This window comes from Notamacropus eugenii, chromosome 3 (assembly GCF_028372415.1).
Source record: "Notamacropus eugenii isolate mMacEug1 chromosome 3, mMacEug1.pri_v2, whole genome shotgun sequence".
In the NCBI taxonomy this organism is placed as follows: Eukaryota; Metazoa; Chordata; class Mammalia; order Diprotodontia; family Macropodidae; genus Notamacropus; species Notamacropus eugenii.
This window is the reverse complement of record NC_092874.1, coordinates 169,898,789-169,912,785: the sequence shown is the minus strand read 5'-3', so window position 1 is coordinate 169,912,785 and position 13,997 is coordinate 169,898,789. Positions and strand designations below refer to the sequence as shown.

Sequence of the window (13,997 nt, the reverse complement as noted above, 5' to 3'; positions counted from 1 at the left end):
TAAATAGTGGAAAAATCTTTTTGGGGGGAAGGGAAGTAATTGAGGTTAAGTGACTTGCCCAAGGTTTCATTTTTAAGATTTTTAGGAAATTGATTTAAATCTGTAAGAGTAAGGGCTATTCTCTAATTGATAAGTGGTCAGATACATGATTGAGCATTTTCAAAGGAAGAAATCCAAGCTATATGAAAAATTCTCTAAATTACTAACAGAGAAATATAAATTAAAACAACTCTGAGGTTCCACTTTGCATCCATCAGATTAGCAAAGAGGACAAAAGAGGAAAATGACCCAGGTTGGAGGGGCCATGGGACTGGAACTATGATACTGGTTATTCACCTCTAATTTCCCTTTAACACAGATTCCACTACTGGGTCTATACCTAGTATAGGTATGAAAGAAAGAGGGAGAAAACCCAGTATGTTAAAAAATATTTACAGTAGTCTATTTTGTTTATTTATGTCTATGTTTTGTTTTGTTTACAGTGGCAAAGAACTGGAAACTGAGAGACTTTACCAGTTAGGGAATATTTGAATGAATTGTGACATGTGAATATGGTTAAATGCTATTGTGTTATAAGAAATAATGAAGGATGTAGTTTCAAAGAAACCTTGGAAGACTTGTATAAACTGGTTCAGAGTGAAGTGAGCAGAACCAGAAAAACAATTTGCACAATAGCAAAATAAAGGTAAACAAACAACTTAGACTTATACACTACAATCAATTCAATTGCAGTAACCAAACATGATTCCAGAGAGAATTTGTGATGAAGTATGCCACCCACTTCCTGACAGAGATGTAACGAATATGTTAGAGGGTGTATCTAGGAGAAGGGGAGTTGATGACAGCATTAAAGGTGACAAGAGAGGTCCAGAAGGATGAAGATTGGGAAAAGGCCACTAGATTTGGCCATTTAAAGATCTTTGGTAAATTTGGAAAGATCTGTTTCAATTGAATGATTATGGTGGAAACCAGACTGCAGAAAGTTTAGAAGGGAGAAGAAAGGAGGGCACCTAGTATAAAGGACTTTCTTGAGGAGGTTATTCACGAAATGAAGGAAAGCTATAGAGTGATAGGTAGGAGGATTGTTTGAATCAAGTGAGCATCTTTTAAGGATGGGGAGTTATGGACATGTTTATAGATAGGACACTAGCTAGTAGAGGAAGACATTGAAGTTTTGTAAGAGAGTAGAAATGAGAAAAGAATTCGCTAGAAAAGGTGGGCCAGGGTAGGATTAAAGGTACGTAAAAAGGGCTTTGCCTTATCAAGGAAAAGGACCACCTTTTCATATGAAAAGGAGTAAAGGAGGAGATAAGGGAGGAGCAAAGGGTAAGAGGAAACTTTCAGTAAATGGCTTTAATCTTTTCAGTGATGTGTGAAACTAAGTTCTTGGCTGTCAGGATGCAGAAGGGAGGAGCTCTGGCAGGTTTGAAGAGGGAAAAAACGCGCATACATGCACATGTGTACATAGTTTGCCAAAACTTAATAAATTTTAAACTACTAAAGTTATATTCTTTCCTCAAACTACCATAGCATCTCCATATATATGTATATATGGAGGAAATGTATATATAGGTATATATTCACATAATGTATAGATGTGTGTGTATACACACACATATACATACTTAGATTCTCATCTGATCCTTACACCTGTGAGATAGGTACTAGAAGCTGTATTATCCCCAATTTTACCGAAGAAACTGAGCCTCAAAGAATTGAAGTGATTTGTCCGTGATCACATAACTAAGAAGTGTTGAAACTGGGATCTGAATCTGTGTTTCTCCTGACTGCAAGTCTAGCATTCTTTCTACTATTCCATCTTGTTCCTTTGAATTTTCACTTTATCTTGGCTTTTTTTTTAAACTTTTTTTAAGATTAGTATTTTTTCTTTTTTTGGTCTGAATCTGTAATATCATTAGGTATTGGGAATGCCATTTATACAGATTGTTAACGACTGATTTATAGTCTTAAAAAATAACCTTGGGCACTGAGAGATTAAGTGATTTACCCACAATTACACAAGAATTATGTGTCTGAGGCAGGATTTAAACCCAAATCTTTTAATTTTTTGGATTAGAGGAAGACAAGGCAATTGGGGTTAAGTGGCTTGCCCAAGGTCACACAGCTAGTAAGAGGGTCAAGTGTCTGAGGCTGGATTTAAACTCAGGTTCTCCTGACTCCAGGGTCGGTGCTCTACTCATTGTGTCACCTAACTGTTCCCCTTCCCCTAACTCTTTTTAATGTCAAGGATGACTCTCCAACATCCTACCTCTCAGTTTTAGTTTATTAATTATTATCCAATTTATTTTATCTTTTGGCATCTCTTGCATTATGAGCATTTCAAAGGAATTTTATCCCCTATGCTGTGATCTGGAACATTTTTTAGATTATCATACATTCAAAATCAGGACTGGAGCCCCCAGCAATACATCTCCATGCCAGACCATGCCAAGTGACGTGATTCCAAAAGCAAAAAGTGTTTAACCAGAACAAAACAGTGGGATAAATAACAAACAAATAAATAAGGTAGTAAACATTCCCTGCATCCATACATAAATGGCTTCACTCTTCTGCCCCTCCAAGACCGTTACAGTCAATTTCCTATTTAATCTCAAGGAGGTCTTTATCTGTAGAGTGCTTACTACATTGCCCAGTGCATAGTAGGCACTTTTATAAAAGCTTGCTTCTTTTCTCCCTTTAATCTCTCTATATCCCTAACACAGAGAAAGGAACACAGACAAATTCAACTTCACTTGCGTGGAAGCTTAGAGGGTGAGGCTGCTGTTCTAGTTAGTCCATCTTTACTCTCAGCACTACAGGCTAGAGAATACTGATGTTTTTGGACTTTGAAAAAACATTGAAGCTTCCTGCCACAGTTCTTGTAGTTATCATGGTGACTCAGACAGTAGTTTAGGATGCTGTGCTTGGGTCCAGTCCACATGCTTTTTCTACATGCTACTGCTACTCTCAGAGAACTTTTGGAATCTCCCATAGTTCAGAGCTTCTTTATTCAGATTCCATGGAGGGGATATCACTATTCTATGTGCTCAAGCCCAGAGTTTTAGTCCAGAAAAATTTCCCCAATGATTTAGATTCCCTTGACTCCAAGCATTGTGAGACATGGAGTCCATGAAAATGCTTTCTATGCTTTGATCTTTTATATTTTAAAATGCCATTATTGTGTCACAAAGGTATCCTGGATGGGAATTATGTCTACAGAGCCCATAGGAGTGGGTATGAGGGGTAAGGCAGTGTTTCTGTATCTTTTTGAGATGAAGTAGGAGTTTTGACCACGGGGGCTTCAGAAAACTCTGGTCTTTGGAATGGAGACTATAAGCTAGAGTTATGTATGTGGATGGTTATCATGACCACCTATCAACTCCTAGAGGCCAAAGCAGTGGAGGTAATGCAGTGGGGCTGGTGACTGTTGGAATCTGGAATCATGGGTAAAGGCAGTTAGCCTAGAACTTGGAGTTTGAACACATATGGTTGAACATATATGGATTGGCTACATATGGTAAAGGAAAGGAAAGGTTGAACTAAATGAATGAGGGATAGTGTTTTGATGGTACTGAGGGCATTTAGGTAGGGCTGAATTTTTATATCCATTTTATTAGATGAGGGAAATCTGGATAGTCCACCTGAAAAATTATCTATGGCAATTTAAAAATCCTTTATACAGTACCTGGCACATGGTAAGCATGTAATAAATGCTTGTTGCCTTGTCCTACTGGCTTCCAGAATATTTGGGGTCCTTTAACCTCATTTGTTTCTTAAATTGTTTGTTTCAGAGTTGGAAAAAGACCTCAGAGGCCATCTGGTTCAATCCATACCTGAATGTTTCTCTTTTATAATGTACTTGTATGGAGCCATAGTTAGGAATTTTAGCACTGGAGGCAAAATTTGTTTGAAGGGTAGGTTTGGGAGGAAACAGGAACTGTATGGAGAGCTCAAAATCAGTGTGTATAATCTGGTTGTTGCTCAGTCTTGCTGATCCCAGACATCCTGTGTTGGTCATATGTTCAAGTAATTTGCCCCAGAGGTTGCAGTAATGCTATCACAGAGGGATACCTTAAGAAAGGAGTGTGATGGAGAAAGGACTCCCAAAGGTAGGACTCCATGTGAGAATGGTAGAGATGGGGAGCTTGCTTCCTTCCTCCAAGGGAGCCTTTGTGGGCAGGAGGCATACTTCCTCCTTATAGTGCTTCTCTACCCTTTCTGCATGCTCCCTTATACAATCACTGTGGGGATGAATGAATGAATGAATCCTTTGGGGAGGAAGCACTACTCCCCTGGGTCACCCCACCTCTTGCTGGAGGACTTTTGTAGGTCTGCAAAAAGTAGTCACCAATGAGAGATAATTCAACATCTCTTAAGGTAACCTATTCCACTTTTGATTAGCTTTAATTGTCAGGGCATTTAGAACATTTGTTCTTATATCGAGACTTAATTTGCCTTTTTGTAACTTACATCTGTTGCTCCTGGTTCTGTATTCTAGGACCCAGATGAAACTTAGTCTGATTCTTCTTTCATATGAGAGCCCTGCAAATACTTGAACATGAGTTAATACCTTTCTTTTAAGTCTCCTCTTCTCCATGCTAAATAGCCTCAGTTCTTTGAGCTGATGCTTGAGACCCTTCACCATACTGGTTGTTCTCCTTTAGCCTCTATTTAGCTTTAGTCTCCCTAAAATGTGCCCCTATGTGAATATAGTCCTCTAGATATATTCTGACCAGAGCAGAGAAGAGCAGGACCATTACTCTTCTATCCCTAGGCATTATGCCTGTCTTAACGTAGCACAAGATTGCCTTAGCTTTTGGGGCCCCCATATCATATGGTTGACACCTACTGAACTTGCAGTCCACTCAAACTCCCCAACAGTTTTTCAGATAAATTACTGTTCCTTCATCTTGTACCTGTGAAAATGATTTTTGGAATCCAAGTGTAATACTTTATATGTCATCTTAATAGTTCTTGCTCAACTTTGTAGCTTGTACATTTTTTATATTTTTTGTTTTGTTTTTTGGACACTGACTGTCATTCAGTTTTAGCTCTCCTTCCCAGTTTTGGTTATCTGTGAATCTGATTAGTATGCTATCTATGCCTTTATCCAAGTCATCACTTAAAATGTTAAATAACACAGGGTCAAACAGATCCCTTGGTCACAAAGAAAGAGGTCACAAAAGACCTTTTTCTAAATTGACATTAAACCATTAAGGAGTATTCTTTGGGTCTGGTCATTCAATCGATTTCAAATCCAAATAATTGCACTATCTGTTAGTTCACATCTTTCCCTTTCCCACCAGAATAGTAAGAGATTTGTGTAATGCCTTGTCACAATAATTAGTCTGGGGCAATATAATAGTTACTAGGGTCCATGTGATTCATTTCTTTTCAATTTTGGAGTTTATTTTAGACAAAAAGTTATGAATTCAGTCACAATCACTCCAAGCCCCAAGTTAGGAAAATTGCTAATGTTTTAAGAAAGTTCGGACTCTCTGGCTAACTTTATATTTATATCTGACTTCTTTATGGTTGAAACAAAATTGAGTATACTAGCAACATTTGGGTAATAAAACAGTATATTATAAAACGATGTCTGTCGATACACAGGACCTGGAAGGGAAAGTTGGAGAAAGAGCTGACCTTTCCTTGGGACTTCCTTCACCTCAAATAACTACTTCAAGGTCACTGGAGAGCCTGTTATGCTCCTACCTTTGCTCCTCATGGATATGCTGGAATGCTCAAATGAATGGGATTCTAACTAGTTGGATAATTTATAGATGAACCAAAGAACATGACCAAGTTTTTTTCAGTCTATCCAAATATAATTCTTATACAGTGTAAATATAGTTTGGAGGACTTTCCTACCCTTAATCGAAGGCCTACAAGATTAATTGGTTGGGCATCTTTTCACTTAGTTTTAAGTAGGTTGGGTAGAATAAATAGTTTAACCCATCTTTACTTTGACCAAATACAGATAAACTGGATAAAATTGAAAGTACTTCCTTGACCTACCTATTTGATAACCCTATCCAAAAAAAAGAAACCTTTTTTTAACTTTTCCTGATCTTTTCTTATTTGTTATTGCTTGTTTTTAAAACCTAAATGTTCATTGACCATCTCTTTAATAATGTGTTCTAGAATTTTTCCAGAAGCCTTCATTCTCTCCTTTTTTCCATTGGCCACAAGTTTTCCATGATCATTGACATTAGGTCATCATCACTAATCATCAATTACAATTACATCCTTTGTCCATTACTCTGAGAGAGTAATTCATTCACTTGGGCTTAGTGACTTGACCTCAAGGGCAGCTAGGTATTCTATCTCCTTAATTATTTTGGGTATCGATTTCCTATTATCATATTTTTTCTGTCCTTTACAATCCAGAGAGTATTTTTCATTGTCAAAGAAAACAGAAGCAAAATAGAAGCACTTTCTCCTCTTTGTTTTCCATTATTCTAATTCCATCTACCCAGAGGTGAGCTGGTAAACATTTAACAACTGGGTCTCCAAAAGACCATGACACACTCTTCAGTTTACTCTGAATTATTAACATTTTCTCATTCACTTTCTTAAGTCTAGACCATCAACAAAACAATAAATCAAGCCCTGATTTTTAGTATTTACTGATTTTTCAAAGGGCAAATGTTAACACTGAAGATTTAACTATCAGCTCTCCCCAGCTGGCAGACTGGTTCCAGTATACCCTTGCATTCACTTAAAGGAATGCACTTAAACCTTCCTTTATTTTCCTCTTTTGTCTAATAGAGCCAACCACTCTCTCCAACATTTTTGGTTGTTAACTTTCCTGGTAACCTGCTTGTTTTTAGTTTTGGCATCACTGACACTATTCTTCAGTTGTCATGCCTTTGTATTCATTGTTGTCAGGAAAGTCAGGTAAATGACACCTGACATCAGTTCTGTTAAGTGAAATTAGCAGAGTAATTTGTATTGTGTATGAGGGGCATGATGACATTTGAAAAACATTTTCTTATCCTAAATCAAAATGTAACCCAGACCTTATTCAATCTTGCCCCCTCCTAGCCCCCTGAAAGCTACCCCAGGTACAAAGCAGGCTTAGGGTCAATATCCATTTAAAACCACAGCTCACAATCCCCCATTGACTTTAAAAACCAAATCAAACCAAACCAAAAACAACCCTACCAGAGGACATATTAGTTCAAAATAAAAAAAACAAACAAACCAACACCATAGTTAAAATAAATAAGGAAAATCCCTTCAACCACAGAGGTATATTTTCCTACACCAATTCCACAAAATGTCACCAATAGGAGAGGGAATCCACATAGGAAAACACATGTGGCCTAAGAACATATGTGCCCAGGGAACTTGTATCTAGGGCAACTCAAATTCTTATGGTGGTATTCCCACTGGACTACCCTTCTACAGTTAATACTATTGCTACCTTCCCCATAATGCTATTATCTGCTATTATCTATTAGTGGTGTCATTGAATTGTGGATACATGTATACTGCAGGGCTATTCTCCCTTCTGCTCTCTCTAAAGTTTCTGTTGCTATCATGTGCCCTTTCTGAACCTGGTAATCTACACATTGCATCCATCAGACACTAGCAGCACAGAAGATGACTACTACCTATTTCCCCTATTCCTGTACTCTTGGCCTGCCACCTACTTCTTTTTTCATTTAATAGTTTATAGCCACAGTCTGGACTCTTTGGGTAACACACTACTCGTACCTCAACACATCTGCACCTGATGACATGGGTCATGCTCAGTGTACTGCGACTTAAGCCTTGGGTCTGGGGACTTATGTTAAGGACTCATGGGGTTAGAAGAAATGCTGGTTACCTGCCTAACCTATTTTTACAGGTCAAGGAGTCTAATATGTGCCCAAGTCAGGGGCTTACATTGAAGCCACCCATGGTGCATTAATTGAAGACCAACACAAGAATGCCAAGAGGGGGTCCTGAGGCCTTTCTAAACTCTAGGTGAGTTCTTCAACCTAGCCAAGCCCAGCCTAACCTCGCCCCCTCTTCTGATAAGGACACCTCAGCAACATCCTGTCCCATGCCTCATTTATTACCCCAAATATCTTCTGTCCCAGTGTCTCTCTGAACCCTGCTCCTCACAAATGGAATTTTTCTACAAAAATTGATTTTCAGGTACCTTTTGTATTGGTCACAGGGACCAGAAACACTAGTTTTGGCTGTCCTGCTAAGGACACCCAGAAAAACCTCCCAACCTGCTATCAATGGGTACAGTTACCCCAAGTGTCTTATGAAAGACAACATCAAATGTTAGGAAGAGCATTAGCTTGGGAGTCAGGAGACCTGAGCTCTGATCTCAGCTTTCCCATTGACTCCTCCTGATACACCTTAGAATCTCTCTCAGAGTTTGTTCCCTCAACTTTTGTGCAAATAGCGTCAACTCCCTTCCAGCTCTAACATTATTCAAAATTCTGGATGTTTTTCATGTCTTCTCAGTTATACACTAGAAGCATCTTGAAGAAAAAAAAAAGGATTTTCTGTTTCTTACATATACCTCCTCCTACTCCCTACATATACAGGATGGTGTTATGCATAGAGTAGGGAATTAAACACTATAAATGACTGATAAATTTATTAGTTGCCTACCATTTGCACAGCATTGTGTTAGGAGCAAGTAGGATGCAAAGATTGAATAAGACAGTTCCCACCATCAAGGATCTTGTGATGCAATGGAGGAAATAAAGCATGCACAGATAAACCATTCAGAAAGAAAATATGTGAGAAATGTTAAATGAGAGTGCAATAAGAATTTAGAGGTGAGAGAGATCACTTGTGGATGGCACTATCCTGGGGAGGCTTTCAGGGGTTACAAAGAAAGATGGGTAGGGTTTCAATATGAAGTGATGGGGAAGACAGCATCTCAGGAGGGAGCAGTTTGGAAGTGGGAAAGCATAGTCAGTCATTCAGTAGTCAATATGTATGCATTAAGTGTATATTATAGGCCAGGCACTGTGCTAAATGTTGAGGATACAAAGAAAGGCAAAAGATCCTTGCTGTCAAGGAGTGCATAGTCAAAAGGGGGAGATAAAATGAAAACTACTATATGCAACCAAGATATATACAGAATAAATTGAAAATAACCTATAGAGGGAAGGCACAAACATGAAGGGTAGGGGAGGGAAATCAGGAAAGGATTTTAGTAAAAGATGAGATTTTAACTGGTATTTGAAGGAAACCAGAGAAGCCAGAAGGTAGAGATGTGAAGAGAGAGTATTACATACATTGGGAACAGCCAGTGAAAATGTCCAGAGTTCAGAGACAGAGTGTCTTGAGCAAAAATCAGCAAGGTTGGTGTCACTGGATCAAAGAGTACATGGCAGGGAGTAAGGTGTAAGAAGATTGGAAAGGAGGAGAGGGTTCAGGTATCACACAGAAGATTTTATATTTGATCTAGGAGGTGATAGGGAGCCACTGGAATTTATTAAGTAGGGGAGTGATGTGACCAGATCTATACTTGATGAAAATTAATTTGACAGCTTAGTGGTTGAACTGTGAGTGAGAAGACACTTAAGGCAGGGAGGCAGCAGGTTATTTCAGTAGTCCAGGCATGAGTTAAAGAGGGCCTGCATCAGGGTGTCAGCAGTATCAAAGATGAGAAAGGGGCATATATGAGATGAAAGTAAACAGCAGGACTTGGCAACAGGTTAGATATTGTGAGTTGGAATGAAGAGTCTAAAGATGATATCTAGGTATAGAGTGGTGACTGGAAGGAGGATGGTAGACAGAAATAAAATTAGGAAGGGCAAAGAATTTCCAGTAGAAAGATGAGTTCAATTTTGTACATGTTGAGTTTAAGATGATTATAGGACATCCGTTTTTAGATAGAAGTGAGGGAAGGAGTTTAAGTCTGGATAAGTAGATCTGAGAATCACCTGCAAAGAAATGAAATTGAATCCATGAGAGCTGAATGAGATCACCAAACGAAACAGTACAAAAGGAAAAAAGGGTCCAGAACAGGATTCTGCAGGCCCACCCACAACCAGTGGGTGTGACTTGGATGAAAACTCAGTAAATGAGAGGAAAAAGTCAAATCGTTAGGAGAACCACGAGAGAGTAGTCAAATGTAGCATTCTAGTAGAATTCTAGAGAGAGGGTCATTAACAAAGTCTGCAGAAAGGCCAAGAAGGATGAAGAATTGAAAAAAGGCTATTAAATCTGGCAATTAAAAGATCACACTACAACTTTGGAGAAAGCAGTTTCCATGGATAATGGGGTCAGAAACCTGACTGTAGAGAGTTAAAAAAGAGAAAGATTGAAAGGAAAGAAATGGAAACACCTATTATAGACAGACTGTTAAGGTTAGCCACAAAAAGGTGAGATATGGGATACTAGGGGAAAGAATTGATCAAATATTGGTTTTTTGAAGATGGGGAGATATGAACATATTTGTAAGTAGTAGGAAAACAGCTAGTAGATAGGGAGAGATTGAAGTTAAGTGGGGATGATAGATGGGGCAACCTCCTAGAGTAGATGGGATGAGATGGTTTGTTCATGCAAAGGTAGTATACCTTGGTAAAAAGGGCCACTTCATGTGAGATAGGGGCAACAGAGGAAATAGTGGCAAGAGGCATCTAGGTGATATATGACAAAGGGTGAAGAAGGAGTACTTAGTGAATGGCCTCCATTTTTTCACTAAAATTTGAGGTAAAGGTCTCAGTAAGAGGGTAGGGTGAAGGGTAGCCATGTAAAGTTTGAGAGATGGAAAGAAAGTTTTAAAGGTTGCTGTGGTTAGTGGGGTAGCGAATTAATCATGGAGATGTAAATGGTTTGCCTTGAAGCATTGAGAGAGACCAGTTGAGATTATATAATATCTGTTTGTAAGTATACCAGTCAGCATGGTTTCATGATCTTTTCTAGGAAAATGGTAGCACAATTTGGGATAGAAGTTACATGTTGTGTAGGGAGTTGTGAGGTTAACACTGAAAAAGACGGACATCATAGAGGGTTTAAAAAATCATGTTTAGACTATATTCAAAGCAATAGGAAACCATGTTTCTCTGAATAGAGAATCTTCAGGAAGGTTCATCAACTGGTGGTATGTAAAACAGAAAAGGGAGAAAGAGTGGAGGAATAAGAGGATTATTACATTAATCCACAAGGGAAGTAATGAGAGTATGAACTGGGGTGGTAGCACTAGAAAGGAATGGATTAAGGAGAATGGACAGGGTTTAGCAATTGATTGGGTGTGAGGGGAAGAGACGTGAGGACATTGGTAGAATGGGGAAATTAAGAGGTGCTAATTAACTTAGGTATGTGTTGAAGAATAGAATTCTGTTTTTGATAGTAGATTGAAAGAACAATGGGATGGCCACACGGAAATATCCAACATAACCTGGGCTCCCTTTTCACTGTACAAGTAGCTGGACTAGAGGAAAGCGATCTTGTAGCTCAATGCTATGACCTGCTCGTCAAGTTTAAGCAGGTGGCTGAAGATGTGGCAGAGGATGGTCTCCCCTTGTTTGTTTCATTACCAAAGGAAATTTTGTGCAGCACTGGTTAACACTTGTCAGCTCTTCTTCCTCCCTCTGGGGGCAGCAATTAAAGGGAAATCAGAGAATATTAGAGATTAAAAAAAAGAACTTTTATTATATATAAAGTAAGAGTTCTCAATGAAGGCAAGAGAGCAGCTTTTGTGAATGTTTAAGACAACCGGTTCCACTTTCTGTTGCTTTTGCTAATACTAACAAAATATCATATCTGGGTAGCTAATACCACCAGCATTTAAGCAGGGATTTGGTTGTGAAACAGATAAACCACATGGATGAGCTCGTACAAGACAGGAGCTACAAGTGCTCTCATTCTTCTACTCACTGTGGGCTCTTCCAGGTCACCTTCTCTGGGAAGCCTTTCCAAGACCTCCCAGGTTAGTGTTTCATCCCTGCTCATATTGCTATCTCCTTTACTTCTCTCCCTTCCTGGGCCATTATATTTATCTGTGTTCACGCTGTATCCCCTCTGTCTTGACCTGGAAGTTCCTTGATGGTAGGGATTGTGTCATTTCTTTAATCTTATTATTCCCAGTATTTTAACACAGTTTAATAAAGTTATTATATATAATATATAATAAATGCTTGCTAAATAAATGTCCATGAAGTGTTAGTTATACATTATTTTGTGTAGGATTCTTGGTAAAAACTATTCCAAAAAGTATTATTTTAATTGCCTTTCCCTAGTCACAGTGTCATTTATCTAAGCTAGTATAAAAAGCCAAATTCTAGAATCAGAATACACATCTTAAAAAGAAAGCACATTTCCACTTATTAAATCTCACTTTCAAAGCTTAGTAGAAGTAGCCATCTTTAGTTCCATTGAATGCTGGTTTGTCATCAAATAAGAAAAAAATATGAAAATTATTTGATGATCAGGGCAGGGAGAAAAAATTAATGTTGAGTTCAAATCTCACCTCAGACACTTGACACTCACTAGCTGTGTGACCTTGGGCAAGTCACTTAACCCCAATTACTCATCCTGGGTCATCTCCAGTCATCCTGATGAATATCTGGTCACTGGATTCAGATGGCTCTGGAGGAGGAGTGAGGCTGCTGATCTGCACAGCCCCCCCCCCCCCCCCAAACAAAGTCAAGTGCAAGTCATATCATTATTTCTCTGATGGCATGGTCTTCTTCAGCAATGAAGGATGAACACACACACATGAAGGACCACTGTAGGCGTAGGCCAGCCCTCAGCATTTGACTGGAATACCTCCAACTGTTTCTTAATTTAATGCAACAAATGAAGCATTCATTGTAAATCTATTAGATCTGTTTTCAAGACAAGTCTCCAAATGCTTTAAAAGACTGAAAATACGAATATGAGAGAAGGACCCATCAAATGTGCTGAAAGACTAATGTTCCTGAAAAGGCGGGGAGGGTGGATGAAATCTGTCTTTCTAAATGATGGCTAATATGGCGATTACCGTAGGGATCAAAAATAGAGCTGTCATACTGTCATGCTGACAAAATAAGCAATGTTTACATAGAGGGAAAGGCACCAAAAGGAGCCAATTGGATACTGGGATGTACTGCAGTCACTTTTTACTAGTCTGGCAGTTATATGACAGGCTTATGAAATGAAAATAATACTTTTGCTTCCTGAAGAAAGTTGTCTGAATTCTTTACCATTCAAGTTGATATTAATAAAGTAGGATTCTTTGCTAAATCTTGTGGGAAGGCAGGCTCCCCTGGTTAACTAAATCTGTTATTGGTCAGAGCCTACATATGTAAGCTGATGGTTCTTTATAAAAAGAGGCAGAAAACATGAGTGGGTGGTAGTGAATGATTAGGATTTCACATTTTGACTTTTGAAGCCTAATTAATTTTTAATGTTACTATTTCACTGTCACTGCCAGCCCAAGCTTCCGTGGCTCAGTTTAGATTTTGATGGCTTATGAGTATAAATAGCAATTGTTTTCTCTTCTGGCCACAAACTTTGAGACTGATATTTTTGTGATGGTCAATTAGGCCATGTTTTGTCTTGATTTGTACCTAGCCCTTAGTCACTGAATGGGTGTGGCCTCAAACTGAGACCTGGGAAAGCCCTTAATTTAGAAAGGCCAGGGTCACCCACTGCATCCTGACCATTGCCAGTTATCTTGACTTTTATGTTGCTACTAGACTTTGACATGACCCTGAAGGAAAAAGTGAGGCTGATGACGCTGCTCAGCTCTGCCTCACTTAAATCCAATTCCAGTGCAAGTCAGATATCACCCTCAGTGATGTTACTCCTCCTCTTTAAGAACAAAGGACAAACAAGTTGCCAGCAGTAAGGCTGACTTTTTAAAGACTGCCAGAATTAAATAATGTTGAATATTCTGTTTTCCAGAATCTAAATGTAGCAAATTTATCTGTACGTAAAGGGAACAGAGTAGGTGGGTAATCAAGTAGTCTGGTAAATGGAGATAGTATTCCAAACACTAATTTTAAAAAGAACTTTTATAACTAGCTTTAACCTTATGTTAAACTTTA

At 38.6% G+C, this 13,997-nt stretch overlaps 1 protein-coding gene across 6 annotated transcripts in view; it reads left to right on the top strand.

The window, feature by feature from the left end:
* Positions 1–3,250: 3,250 nt before the first annotated feature.
* The window catches only part of CDC123 (cell division cycle 123), a 117,292-nt gene continuing 106,545 nt past the window's right edge, over positions 3,251–13,997 (top strand). For all 6 annotated transcript variants that reach the window (XR_011976948.1, XM_072653317.1, XM_072653315.1 and 3 more), the window contains exons 1-2: positions 3,251–3,403; positions 7,856–7,974. The gene's annotated coding sequence lies outside the window, so the exon portion shown is untranslated. The remainder of the gene's footprint in view (positions 3,404–7,855; positions 7,975–13,997) is intronic.